Source organism: Passer domesticus, chromosome 1, assembly GCF_036417665.1.
Source record: "Passer domesticus isolate bPasDom1 chromosome 1, bPasDom1.hap1, whole genome shotgun sequence".
Taxonomy (NCBI): Eukaryota; Metazoa; Chordata; class Aves; order Passeriformes; family Passeridae; genus Passer; species Passer domesticus.
This window is the reverse complement of record NC_087474.1, coordinates 39,018,872-39,033,742: the sequence shown is the minus strand read 5'-3', so window position 1 is coordinate 39,033,742 and position 14,871 is coordinate 39,018,872. Positions and strand designations below refer to the sequence as shown.

Below are 14,871 nucleotides of genomic sequence, written 5' to 3'. Positions count from 1 at the left end.
AGATCTGAAGTCCAGCACATGGTCCCCTTGGCAGCTCAACTCAGAGGGGACTGTCTGGGTCAATCAAACCTCCAGTTGGGCAGCACCACTGGGGGAGGACTCATTTGAAACAGAAAGACTAAAAGTGTAAATCCTCCCTCTGACTGGATTTTTTGTTGTTGTTGTTGCAAACAGAAGCCAGCTCCCAAGGCACCCCTCCATCCCCAGGACACAGTGAGTGAAAAATGCCCGATGGCATTGCACTGCAGCCTGCACTGGCTGAAGGGCTCCCATCAGGAAAGCCAGACTCATTTGTCATCAGGGCAGCTGAGCTACACATGGCCGGGGATGGTTTGGATGGATGAAGACTGCGTAGCTCCAAGCTGTATTAGCAAGCTCACATGTTGCCTGAACTTCTGCAGAAACTAAGTCCCACAGCTCTGTCTGTGATTCTGCTTGCCTGACAGGGCCTTGCCATCACAGAGAAAGGAGACAGGAGCCTTGGCTTCCCAAGATACTACACAGCCTTTACACCCTGCTCTGGTGTTGATCTCGAGGCTCAGGATCCACAAATATTTGTACCTTCTGCAACAGATGTTTCTGGAAATGTTCTTTCAAGAGGTGATCTTGAGCACAAGGCGAAGTTCCTACTGAACTGTATAGCTCTGAACCAAGCAGAGCAGGGACAATCACCGTGACTCTTCTACCCTCTGCTTGTGCTGATTCTGGTTTATTGGCTTGCAAAGAGTCCAAAGGGATGGCTGAGAGCTTGCCTCACTTTTTTGTAAGGATTTAAGTCCAGAGCTTTGAAAGTCACGAGGCACCCATCTTCTGTCAACTTAGGACTTGGATAAAATAGTTTTTGAAGTTTGGTGCTGGATGACTTTGTAGATTTACATGCTCTGTTATTCTGCTGTCCCACCCATTCTCCTTAGTAGCTCTGCTCATGGTGTGTCTGCTGCCTCATGGGTCAGGAAAGAGGCTGTGCCATGATCACAGCTCCCTTGTGATGCCAAGGACAAGGCTTGCAGGACCACAGGCCCCTTTCTGTGTCTTGGAGAGGTGAGAGGGGTGCACAGGTGGGTATTGGTAAACTGGAGTCTTTAATGGGTCATCCACAATTTCAGCTGGCCAGTAACTAATCTCTAAAATATTCCTTGTTTAAGGGAGGAAAAGAAATCTGCTTCTGTTTCATTCACCCTGGTGAAGGATGGGTACTTCACTCTCAGATGTTCGAGTCCAGCAAACACAACCACGTGAGATCACAGATTCTGAATTTTTCAATGCAGCATCTTTGTCATGACCATTGTGAAATGTCTGAACCTGCCATCCTGAAACCCATCCCTCAGTGTGGCTGTGCTTTGTCTGGGTATGTGTAGCCCCAAGGAGCCAGTCTGGGAGTCAAGCATCTAAGGACCTTATAATAATTTCTAGACATTTCTTTTTACACTGTAAGAACTAGAGAAAATGGTATCCCAGAAGTTTTGCGGCCTTTTGTCCACCTCTACTTAGAAAAACACCTACAAACTTTTGCCTCCTTTCCCCCCAGTGGTGCTAGACAAAGACACAGAAAAATAACCACGAGCGAAAGGGGCAGGATACAGTTGTGTTGCCACTTCTTCCTCTCACCACAAGCTCAGTCTCTGGAGCAACCTCAGATTGAATTTACTCCCTGAGTGCAAACCCTCGGGGTTGTGCTGAAGATGCTGGAGATGCAGTGACCCGTTGTCGTGTACAGATCAGAGTTTGTGGACAGAGGGACATTCAACACATTCCTACGACAAAAGGAGAGGAGCCCATTTTCCATCTCTAGTTTCAAATTTGGCAAATTTCATCATTGTGTGATGAAAGCCGGGCCCTGGGCAGGGAAGCGAATACTCTAACAAGTGGCTTGTTAGTGAGGAATGTCCTGCAGTAAGTAAGGAGCAGCCTTGTCACTTCTCAGCCAATCCTCCGAGGACAATAAGGAAGGAGGACAAAATGAGTGCAGCCCTCCTGGGCCTCCCCTTAAGAGTTTAAAAGCAAAATATTGATTTTGAGTTACCCTGCTTCAACTCAGCTTCACTCTCCTGATATTTTTATTCCCTTGTAGGTTTCTGACTCCATTCGTTTTTTAAACAAATCACTGGTGAAATTGTGGTGTGTCCATGTAACATTCCTGCACCTAAAAATATGGTCAATTGACACCTTGAAGGTTTCCAGGCAACTCTAACCATTTGTGACATCTTTAGCTGCATCTCCAGTATGTTCAAAACAGATGAAGTGAATGAATTGATTTTAGCTGCATAAAACCCTCGACAAAAGTCTCTTTGTGGCCATCTAGTTAGTCTCTTGATGATTTGTAGAGTATTTGCTTATGCCATGAACTTGATCCTTCCCACCTCTCTGCTTGTTTTTCAGCTAGCTCTGCCGTGGGTTCCCTGCTCCTGAATGCACTGCAGCTGCCTTCCCCAGAGCTGGAGTAAGAGCCAGTCGAACAATGCTGGACCTACAGCCCACTGTCACCAGTTCAGACCTGAGCACCATATATGCCAAATGTGCCACATGAACAACACTCAATGGTGGCAACCTTGTTAGGTGCTTTAAATTGTTGTTGTCAGACCCAAACTGCCCAATAAAGTCAGCAGATTTGTGTAACTTGATTCAAAGTCCCAGCAAAGCCAAAATGATTTTTCAACTTGTTTAAGGAGATAGTAGATAGAACAGCACAGCAAAAACCTTTTCCTTTGTCCCCAGGAAAAAAAAAAAAAAACAACCAACATTTGCATGTGATGAAACATGCAGTAGGCCAGGAATAAATTAAGTGCAGAATCTCAGTTCCTTTAATCAAATAATTTGACATTTATGTGTGTGGTCGAAAGGAAATTCTTTTGAAGACATATGGTCTTTTCATTGTATGCTATTTTGGATCAAGTTCCATTGTATTAACAAACATACAGATAAATTGTTGATGGGCTTGATTGTTTTGGGTTTTTAAAGGTGCCTCCAACCCTGGGGATTCAGGCTTCTCCAAGTACAATGCACAGTAACCGCCCATGATAAGTAACGACACACAATAATTGCGGTACTTAACATTTATTGTCTCAGATCCCCCTGACAAAAATGAAGAACGAATCAGAGACAGGAACTGGAAACACGGCTGGAAGGGCAGGAGTGCTGACAATAACACATCTTTCAAGAAGTGCGAGGTATTACTGATTAACTACAGAAAGACTTATCTGAGTTCAAGAAAACCAGCAGTCACTTCTTTTGAGCAGTAAGAGTGTGCAGCGAGTGAGAGCAGGACACCGAGGTCTTGGCTTTGGCAAAGCATTGAGTACATCCAGGAGAATTATACCTGTACCTGGTGCCTTTGCTGGCTAAACTGGTATCTGAATGCCTCTAACCTCCCTTCTCTGCAACACAAGCTGTAGGATTTGTTAGTCAGTCCTGCATAAAGCACAGTCTTTCTGCTTGAGCAAGAGCATTTTTCTAGAGGAAAACATCAGATCTTGAAGGAAGAGTTAAAGTGTCTAGAAAGCTGATCTTCTACTGTTAATTTTTTTTTTAAATCAACAAAGCTGCTTCTCTAAAATATGTTTAATCAGTGGAATTGTGGTAATGCAACTGTGCTGGTCTCTGCCATCAACAGGGAGATGTCCTGTTTCCTTCTGCTCGTCCCTTCTTTTCTCCACCTGCCCAGTCTGCTCCTCAGACCCTGCTGTGACTCAACTCAGCAAAATGTTAACACAGAGTAAATCAAGATTTTCATGTGAATGGCCACAGGAAAATCATACTGAGGATTCTCCATCAGCTGAGTGAATTAAAGGGCCACATGAACAACCAGGAATTCAGTGTGAGAAGGACTCTTTGAGACAAAAACAGTGAAAGGGAGGAGTGGAGTGTAAGAGGAATGAGGTCACCACTTGAGGCAGAAATTCATCAACTTCAGCTCTTTTGGAGCTTTACTTTTGGGGAAAAAAGGCTACTTGCATATTGTACAGAAACATGCTGGAACTTATATGTTCTAGAGGTAATGATACCACTATGAAAAGGTTACAACCTCTCCCACTGGTGATGCTATCCATATTCCTGTTCCCTGATTGCATGAAAGTAGGCAAGACCTTGGGCTCTGCACACTGCAGGTGTGCAGCTGTTGGCTAAGACCCAGCATGGGTGAGAGCTGCTGGAGTCTTTGCTGTGCCCACAATGACACTGCACTGTTTGCCTGCCCTGTGGCTGTCCCATGGCATATGGGGACATGTGGGCTTTGTGACACTGGTGCATGGCCACCTGGTCAGCTGAAGGAGCCTTTCCAGATGCATTGGGAGTGAGAGGAACACCAGCCATCCATGATTCATTCTGCATTGAAGAGATGAGACTGGATTCCCACTGGCCTGATGGCACCAGCTCAGGCTGGGGAGGACCTGGCACCAGTTCCAGTCAGGTAACAACTTTACCTGAGAGCAAGAAATGACACTGCAGCTTGAAAAGTGAAATGTGTGTGGCTGCTGCAGGTAGGGATGGAGGGAGAGTCCTTGAAAGCCCATAGGTTTATCTTGCCACCTGGTGCATCACCCACAGCTTCACCTCTGGCCCAAGGGCTGCAGCATCCTGCCCCAGGTTTCTGGCTGCTCTCTGGTCCATGTGTGGCTTCACGTGGAGCCATTCTGAATTGCACTTGTTGGGAGCTGCCATACCAGCCAGCAGCATGCTGAAAAGCATTATCTGAGATGTCCTGGCTTTTGCAGCATAAGCTTGTTTTTAAAAGCTGTGATCATGTCAGCAAACAGCCCGTCACTTCCCCCAGCCTCCTGCTGAAACTGTGGCGCACCCCATGCTGACCAGCCGGCACTAGCAGCAGCATTTCCTCCAGCTGCTCATGTCCATGCTTCAGGACAGCCCCAGGAAGTCCAGCTCTTCCCTTACCCTTGTGTGGACAGAGTAGGGATCCGCAGCAGCTGAAGTCTAGTGAACCATCTCAGCTTACTACAGCAGAGCTTGTTGGGTTTGGGAACAGGCATCGGAGTCTGGACCAGGCAGGATGGGAGTGGAGTGGGGGGTGCTGGGATTTCCTTTCAAGCTGTGCCAATTGACTTCTGAGGCTTTTCCTCCCCTGAGCCAGCCAAAACAAGCTGAGGCAAATCTGCTGAGCATTGCTGCTTCCTGCCCTTTGTGCTGGCACCAAGGAGGAGAGCTCGGATGGGGCATCTAGAGCCCAGGGAATGCTTCCTCCCTGTTTCTCTACATGGAGAAGATTCTTCAGACACCATGAGAGCAAGGAGGAAGCTGAAGAGCAGCTGTTTCTGTTCATTGGTGTTTCTGGCAGAGCATCTGTTTGGGAATTGCAAAGCAGAGTTTCCTCTCTGATTCCTGCCCTGCTGTGAGGGATGGATGAGCTGGGGGAAGCTGCAAGCAAAAGTGTGGCAGAGAGAGACAGGCTGGTGCTTCCTACTTGGTTTTGAGGACTTCACTCTAACGCCTTTCTGCAGCTGAGTGAAGCGTGTGCTGGCAAATCATAACCTCTCACTCAGGCTCAGCCCATCTGCCAGGGTGAAGGGGCAGGTAGAAGTGCTGGCTCTCTCAAGAAGGGTGTCAGCAGGGCAATGCAGCCCAGCTCTGGTGATGCTCTCCTCTGCCCCAGAGGCAGTGGATGTTTTGGGAGGTTTCTTCTTGGGGTTTTGGTTTTCTCATCGGGGCACCCATCCCTTTGTACCCACACCTGCCCTCCTGCCTCAGAGGAGATTTGAGTGAGGAGTGAGTGGAGCAGCTGCCGTGGTCCCCCATGAACAGGGTGCCCCAGAGGTAGAGTGTGATGCTGCTGACAGTGCCCAGCTGCACAGGGGACTGAGGGAAAAAAATGTGGAGATAGCAGGTCATGCCTATGGTAAAAGTAAGGGCTTAACAAAGTTGCAGAAAAATATTTATCAGCTAATGTGCCCTGCCTTCAAAGACACTGATGTCTCCTCAGGCTGTGAAGGCTAAACATTAAAAAAAAAAACAACTTGACAAAGTAATTTCAGGGTTGGCTCTGTTTTCCTAGGACACTAGACTGGTCAGCAACCCATTGCTCTTCAAACATGGTAGCTTCTCACAAGCATTTGTTCTAAAGAGAAAAATGTTATCCCAAGCTTCCAATTTAAATATACAGAAATCCAGATGGGAGAAGTGTTAATTTGAATTTACACATGTGATATCACAGCCTGTAGGGGTTAAGGAGAATGTATGAAAATAAACCTGTACTTTTTTTTTCTTCTAAATAAATTACATGGCCAAGAGTTTGGGGTTTTTTAGTGCTGTATTTCAACTGCCATCACTATTCTCAAAAACATATTTAACTATAAGATTGCTTAGTAAGATTTGTCTCTATTTCAGTGTTAAGAAGGACAAGTTATTTTGTAGCCAAGACAGGTAATTTAGCCAAACTCAACCTATGACTGTTTCTGCACCTGCCCGCTGCAATGTAGCATAATCAATTTCTAACATTAGGCATTTTCAATTCCAGAGCATCAGCACTGATGGCTGAACACCTCTCATGTGGTTGGTACAACAAGAGCCAGAGTACGAGCAGGAAAGGACAGAGATGTAGGTGCTCAAGTTATTTAGAACTGCTAGTGGCCTTTGGCCAGGCTGTGCTTTCAGAAGACGTCAAAGGTGAGTTGCTCCCAGTCCGGGCACCATCTGCTCTGTTTTCCCTCCAGTGCAAGTTTAAAGTGTTGAGACCATAAAAAGCTTGTTGTATACCCTGGGGTACTTCAGTGCTGGCTACAGGAAACCCAGCTGGATATGGACCACCAGATAAGCCAGCTCCCTGGATGTGATGTGCTGAGAGGCTGATGGGGCAATGCATGGGTACCAGCAGTTGTGGGATGACATTAGGGCCTGTGTCAGCATGCAGCCACCCTGGTCACCCCCAGCAGCGACACACAGGCAATTCATCTCACAGGACAGCAGGACATAGATCCAGAGTACTGCTGGGAAAATGGGAAAGAGGTTAGAGCCTGGATGCTGGCACAGACTTGTGGTAGTGCAAGACCAGGCGAGTCAATAGTAAGGATGCTTACACCACACACTTGCCCACACTGAAAAAACAGAAGTGGAAAAGGTGAAGCTGGAATGCTGGGGGTGGAACCTGCTGAGGCAGCAGGGGAGAGGGGGTTGGGATGGGGCTGCATGGAAAAACACAGTGGCTAAACTTAGCAGCGATGTTTCAACCCCAGTAAATCTCTGACAAGCTCATGTGAGCCGCAACCATTGCTATTGAGAAATATGATGGGGGGAACCTTGTAATTTTTTTTTCATTTACTCACTAGTTTATTTTCCTGTGAATGATAGTAACAGTTCAGCCTGAAAAGTTGATGTAATTGTGATTTTTTTTTTCAGCTGTCACAGTTCAAATGCCCCTGCATATGTGCTTCAGAGCAGATTGCTTTAACAGCAGTTTGGCTATACTTAATGCTTTTATATAATACTTTTGTTTAACTCAATTTTGTAGTGGTATTATGCTAAGCATTTTTTAGCATTTTCTTTTTACAAACATAATTTCTACATCTTGTTTTTTATAACTGTTTGCAAGTTCTATTAAGTCAGAATTTCCAAAAGCAGCAAGCTGTGGCGAGTTGAGTATTCAGTCAGGATTTAATAGACATCACTGTGGTCCTCTTTCCTTTGGAGGCTGTTCACCTGTGCCTTTCAGGGATTCACTACAGCAGAGTTGAGCACATCTTCTAATTCACAGACCTTTGAATATTTTCTGTGGAAACAGCAACATATTCTTTAAAAAACAGTATATGTTACTGAAACTCTTGCAGTTTTACAGAAGATGATATATGGCTCAACATACTTTTCTCAGTCAGCTTTTGGGGATGCTTTAGATGTATCAGTTGAAAACTATGGATGCTTAGTGAGATAGGCTCTGCAATAGGTTAAAGAGTCTCCCACAGACCTGTCACTAGCTGAATAAAGAGACTGAGGCAAATTTCATCTGAGTAGCACTGTACAGAGTCTGCATCTTTGCAGAGAAATAAGAAGTCTCTGGCAGACTCATACTTATTTGGAAGGAAATGTTGGATAATGGGGAGCAAATTCAAAGTCAGCTTTGGCAAAGGCTTTGCTCAGGTAATGGACACAAAGTGCAGCTAGAGAAGTTTGCAAGCCTGTGCTTTCAGCATGCTTTAGTGGTCATAGGGGTTCATGGGATCACCTCGCCCCTCTGTGATGGGTTTTGGCCCCTGCAGGATAGCATATGACTCCTAGCACAACCACATGGGGATTGGGATATGATCATGAATTTTAAGCACTAATTTAGGTTTCTGGCTGACAAGGAGAGCCCACCAAAGGTTGGACCAGCCTACCTGACACAGTTGGGAATAGGAGTGATGAAAAGGGCATGCCCCAAAGCAAAATGCTGTGAACCTGCAGCAGCCTGAGCTGCTTTATGCTAACCAAGCATAGTAAATCATCCTTCTAGCTCTTAGCCATATCAGATACCACTAGATTACACTTTGGTGAGAGAGACAGAAAGTGCAACTAGGCGTGATCTGCCACTGCCTATTACTATTTTGGGCTGGCAAATTTTTGACTCTGGGTTTTATGCAAGTGAATATAGAGGAAGGCAGGCAGTGGAGAGCTGTTTCAGAGAGGTGCAATTGCTTCTGTCCTGGGTGTTTGGGATCAAATCTGGAGAGAAAAACCAGTGCTGACTGATTTAACTCTCTAGTTGCTGCTCTGCTTGGAGCTAGAAGGCCTGACAATGTTACTGCCCCAGCCCCTGCCATAAATTCGGCTGTGCTGTGACCTGCCAGACAGCCAGAGTAAAGGGTGCAACACTTGCAAGAAAATTATAATTTATCTCCAGATGCCTTAAGATGCTACAGTGGGTCAGGAGCTGCAAGCCCACCAGACCATGGTTCCACAAATCTGGTTTTAAGGTTCTTAGTACTAAATCCGAAGCACTGTAGGCTTCAGGTTGTTGGTCAGTAAACTCATGCTTGGGCTCTGATTTCTTCAAAACATGACAACAGATTGACTGTGCACCAGCAGCCTTTGCCCTGAGCTAGGTGCTGCCCCCTCACCTGCAGAGGGCTAAACCTCCAATGAGTGCATGGACCCATTGGACAGAAATGTGACCACGTGCCTGAGCCTAAACTGGGCCAGAGGAGCACCATGGGTGCTTGAGCAGTGCACAGACCCAGACCTGCTGAGCACAGAGCCCTGGCCCTTGTGCTGAAGGCAGGCAACCAGCAACAACCTGGCCCCCCTGCCCCTGCTCATCTGCAAGGGAAGGTTCAACGGGTTGCCTGCAAAACCAGTGGAGGAAGTTTCTACCCTACAGTTTTGGTTTTGTTCCTGGAATGCTGCTCGTTGTCTTCATTTTGCTGATGCAGCTGTTGGTGAGATTGCACTGATCACCAAATGAAAAAATCAAGGTTAAAATCACACTCTTTTTGGGAGGAGGTAATTATTAAGTAGAACTACTATCAAAGTTTATTTACAGCCCAAAGTTTAAAATGTTCATACAGATTGAGGGGCAGAGACCTGAGCCATAGGATTAGGCAGGCAGCCACCAGGGAACTGGAGACTTCATGGTGTGCTCCTGTCAATAAAGCCAATACCTGGTAGAACTGCAACCAGAGTCTTGTTGCAATAGTTATTCTCTACCTAGCACACTGCACTCAGACTGTGGACCTTTCATATGATGCAGAATCAGGTTCTTGTACATGCTTCATTCTCTTCATCTGAGCTACGTGTACCACTTTGACTCCTTCCCCCCATGGGACAGGATTTTGTTGGCTTGCAGATTGCATTCTCTCTAACAACAGATTTCTTGCATGCAAATCAAGAAGTTGAGAGGAAGATGAGGTGATGAATATGCTAAGCATGGAAAAGCACTATCATGTTATGGTTATGTTTGCACACATTTAAAACAGAAAACAATCAAATTTGAATATCACAGAATCAACCCCAGCAATTCTGCATTGCAACATAGGAACAAAGATACACTGTTGTAGAATTTAAAGTTCTACTGAAAATAAGTGATTGTGGCTTAAACCTTTATTGAAAACAAATGGTTATGTTCTGTGAATTGTTTATGAGAAGAAGTTATTTATTCTATTTCAAATATTTCCACCTTGCTGCAGATTCCTTCTTTAGGATGCTGAGGAAGGCATTGTGTTGTCTGGTCAGGTGAGAGGACACAGGGAGGTGGAAATTTTAAAATAAAACTGCAGGAATGGTTAGAAAAATGTTGTTTAGTGATTCTGACAAGTCAGTAAATAGCAGCATATTCAAAGTCATAGGGGTTTAACCCTTTTGTCAGCACAGGGTTTCCACATTTCTCAGTGCCCAGCTCTGAACAACAAATATGGGAATCTGTCTCCTTCCTTATTCATCACTGTGCCCCTGGATTACAGTTCAGCTGGAATATTCCCCCAGATTTGATGGAACTGGTGGTGGTTTATCTCAGTATGTCCCCCTATAAAAATGGATAGCCATAACTGGAGGGTTGACTCTTTGCTGAAACATGTGAGCAAGAGGGAGTGGGGCTCATCTGTAAAACAACCTTGGTGTGATGCTCTGAGCATCCCGTTTGGGCCACCCTCCTGGGGCAGGCAAAGGGAGAGCCAGGCTTGTGACTGGGGAGAGAGGCAGCAGCCTGCTGAGCCCAGGCAGCTCAGTGCATGAACGCAGGCAGCCAGGGACCTGGGCTGAGGAAAGCTGCTGGGCCATGAGGAGCTGGGGTAAGGCTGAGGGCTGCTTCTGTTCATCCTGGAGCCTGAACTCTTCCACAGAGCCTTTGTGGAAATGATTATTCCTACCTTGCTAAATTGTGGTAGCCATGGATGTCACTGCTTTTTCTCCCACCTTTTCCTTAAAATGCCTTTCACAATTTCTGAAGGAAAAGAAAAAGAAGGCTGTTAAAATACAGCTTCCATTTTGATCTTTCTTTGGTACCAATGGTTCTCTTCTACAACACCATGTGCCTCACCAGAAAACCCAATTCTTCATTGTTGCATGATTCATATGTGTTTTGTGTCTTTTTTTAGAAATATTTCTGATTCATTAAAATTAATTCCTGCAATCATTAAATCACCAAAATGAAATTAAATAAAATGAAACGTACAAAATGTAGCAGCCTGACCTTCTCTTCCTGTGGTCTCTCAAAGAGAGGTGTGCAAAACAGAGATTATTGCTTTCTCTTTTCTGTTTAATATTTTCCTCAACAAATGCCTAATTATTTATTTCCATGAAGCTTACACTCTTCTTGCATTTGGTAACCAACTTAATTGGGGTTTTTTCCTAGCACATCAAAACTGATGGCAAAACTTGACTTCTGCAGGATTTTTTTTCTCCATAGGAACTTAAAGGATTTTGGCCACCCTGTGTTCAAAGTGAGCCTGTAGATATTTGTGTGTGTGTGTGTTTGTGTCTGCATGTACATTGTACACACACACATATATGTGTGTGTACAAAAATATCTATGAAAATGTGTAATTTCTTGGCTCTCATCCTAACCTTTGTGCAACTGGGTGCTGGGATCTGGATATTCAGTGTGCTTAGCAGCACTTTTTAATGAAGAGGTGTTTTCTCCCTTGGAGCTGTCATTCTCTGCCACATCACAGACTCTTTCAGACAGAAAAATAATTGGCCACTTTCTCTGGAATCGGGGAGCCCCAGGGACCGGCGGAGTGCTCAGCGAACCGGGACAGCCGCTCGCAGTGGTGCCCACTGGTGTCCCCCAGCCGATGCTGGTGCTGCTCCCCACGTGGGTCCTGTCTTCGGGGGCACCACCCACCCTACAGCTCCTTAGTGAGGGCTCCTCGATGGTGAAATGTGACAGGCAAGACCCAAAACGTCAGGAGGAGAAAGGTGAAACAAAATGGACAATAACTTCCAGAGCTGTTCTGTTACCAGATTGAAATGCAGGCTTGCTTTGCTCAGGTTTGGTGTTTGTTTTTTGTGTTTTTTTTTTTTTGTTTTGTTTTGTTTTGGGGGGGGGGGTGTTTGTGGGGTTTTTTTTTTTTTGTTTGTTTGTTTGGTTTGGTTTGGTTTAGTGGGTTTTTTTGTTTGTTTTGGTTTTTTTTTTGGTTGGTTTGGTTTGGTTTAGTTTGGGTTTTTTTTTCCTGAAACCTGTGTAATGGCTGCCTGGTGGGATGGTTTTCCACATTTGCAGCAGAATTTTTTTTTTTTTTTTCAAATCTGGATTTCTAAACAGTGTTTATTCTACTCAGGGTCTGCCAATATCCACCTTTCATCAAATAGTCCCCAGAGCTGTTAGCATTCAGAGACAGGCAATGCACTAAAAATCCATCCTTTGGAACCTCCCACCTACTACACCCCATGCAGAGGTGATGAAATAAATGGTGAAGGCTGCATACTGGGAGCACTTTCCTGGCAGGAGCACGCCAGTATCCCAACCCAGCCAATGGCTCAAATGCAAACACAACAGAGCTTAACCCGCTCTGTGAAGTTCCTCTGGGTCCGGCTCTGCCACTCCCTAATCACTGCTCGCTGTCCTGACCGCTCCTGTCACCACAGCACAGACTCACTTCGAAAAGTGAGTCCCACTCTTTTTCCAGGGTGGGTGACTGGAGGAGGAGAGGCCCGTGCCCTGCTCAGCTGGTGGCTGCCATCTGCCCCGCGGGTGAAAAGCCCTGCTCCCGTATCTTCCTGGGCCGAAGGAAAAGCGTGTCCTGAGCTTTGCTGTGATCCCTCACAGCCGACTGCTTATCTCTGACTCACTCTCACGTGTCGTTTAGGAGAAGAGGCTGGGAAGAGATCCGGAGGAGCAGCAGAGGCGAGCATTTCTCTCGGGAACCAAGGACATCCATCCTGCTTGCAGCTGGAACACAGCCTTAGGAAGACATCTGCAGGATGGAAGGATAGGGTCCCTGTTTTCTATCATCGTCCCGAGGCTCTGTATTTTACCTGCCCTGTTGTTCCCCAGCTGTCAAACCCTACGCCTTAGGCTATATATGAGAGAAATTGGAAGGTGGGATTTTAGCCTGAGTAGAGCTGAATAACGTGTAAAATAGGCAGAAATGTTGCCATGATAACGTTATGCTTACCAAGGCCTCATCACCATGTGGACATCAGGGTCTGACTCAGGCTCAGACCAAGTTCCTTGCTACTTTCTAATGGGTCGTACCTTAAGGGCGCTGTATTTCAATTTAAATCCTTTTCCTATTCGTTACATCATTTTCTGCCCTTCAATCCATAGCAGTCAGCAACAGGAGAACCAGGATTCTGCCACATCTTCTGCCTGAGATGTGAATAGTGGAAAAAGGAAAAAAATAGTCAAAACAAACAAACTCCAGAAAAACAGAAAACAAAAAAAAGCAATATGAAAGAATATGCATTTGTGATATGGTTTAACGGTCTTTGTGGTGTTGCTCATTTGTCTGTACTCATCTGTAAAATTCAAATTCTTCTAGCTAAAATTTTCCTTCACTAATGTGTTAGGAATCCACACAGTCATCAGTGATAGAAAACACAGTGCTTATACTTCACGCTGAACTTATTTGGAGAAAAGTGGTGCAAGGATTATTCACTTCACATTGTCCTTGTGTCACCAAAAAGCAAATTGTGGTGGTTCCGTTGCAAGGGGTGTGGGGGTTTTGGGTGGACTCGGGGGTGAAGATGTAGGTCACACATCTTTTTTGTTTCTTCATAATGGAAGATAATTCCTTTTGCTCTGTATATTCTAAATCTCAGCTGCTAAACAAACAAAACCGAGGAAGGCAATTCTGCAGGACTGGTACCAATGGCGGGGAACCCTCCTGCCCGGAGTGAGGAGAGGAGATGTCCCACCGGGGTGTCCACAGCCGTTTCCTTCTTAGCTCATGTTTTTTCTGATGGAAGTTGTTTTGATGGCTTTTTTTTTTCTTTTTTTTTTCCGGGCCATTTAAAGAGAGCGGGGGGCCAACGCCGCCCCCCGCCCGGCGACCCCCCGGGCTCGGCGCTCCCGCGGGCGCGGGCTCCGCAGGTGTGGGCACCTTTGAAACTGCCGCTCCTGCCAACGGGATTCCCAGCTGAAATTCACGTGGCAAAGAAAGTGCCCATTTGCTTCAATTATTTTCTAACGACTCCGCTCGCTTGTGCCTTTGGTCTTGCCGGTACCCAGATGGGTAATTTTGGAGCTATTTGCGTGCATGCCCTTGTTTTGAAGGCGCACAGGTCTGTGAGCGCAGGTACTTACAAACGCTTAGTGGGAATTAACAACTGAAAGGGGAGCCCTAAGCACCCCGGCCCGGGATCACTGCGGCACCCGGATTTCAAAGCGCCCGGCGTTAATCCGGCCGGATCGCCAGCCGGATCTCGCGCTAAACGATGGGGATGGGGATGGGGATGAGGATGGGGATGCCATGGGGGCTCACTCGCGGGGCCGCAGCGGGTTCTGCCGGGATTCCCCGCGGCAGCTGCGGGGGGCGAGGTGTGCCCGGTCGTTCCGCAGGTCGGAAGATTTGGCAGCGCTGTTTCGAATCTGGTTAAAAGAGAGGGGACAGAGATGGAGGTCAGAATGTCGCCTCGTCCCCCTCCACCACCACCCCCGAGGCTGAACCTGCCTGCGGGGCAGCGTGTGAGGAGCTGTCCTCGGGCAGAGCTCCCGGCCGGGATCGCTCCCCGCCCCGCCCCGTCCCGGCGGCTGCTGCCGGCCCTCGCAACCGGGAGCGCCCGGGGGCAGCGCTGCGGGGCCGGAGCTGCCCGCAGGCCCTGCCCCGCACCCCGCCCGCCTGCGGGGCACCTTCGGGGTACGGTCCCCCGGCGGTCCCTCCTCCGCTGGGCTCCCCTCCCGCCCCGGCTACCCGAGAAAAGGTGCGGACCGGCTGGAAGGGAAGATGCCGGCTCCATCCCGCCCCCGGGAGCAGTGGGATGCTGATGGGAACCGGGGCGGGCAGCTAGCAAGCCCGAGCC

General features: G+C 47.0%; 1 long non-coding RNA gene across 1 annotated transcript in view; it reads left to right on the top strand.

Moving 5' to 3' along the window:
- The window catches only part of LOC135297494 (uncharacterized), a 179,614-nt gene extending 165,313 nt beyond the window's left edge, over positions 1-14,301 (top strand). Inside the window, exons 14-18 of the long non-coding RNA XR_010359476.1 lie at positions 2,380-2,556; positions 3,067-4,405; positions 6,464-11,898; positions 12,189-12,514; positions 12,717-14,301. This is a non-coding gene — a long non-coding RNA (uncharacterized LOC135297494). The remainder of the gene's footprint in view (positions 1-2,379; positions 2,557-3,066; positions 4,406-6,463; positions 11,899-12,188; positions 12,515-12,716) is intronic.
- The last annotated feature ends 570 nt before the right edge of the window (positions 14,302-14,871 follow it).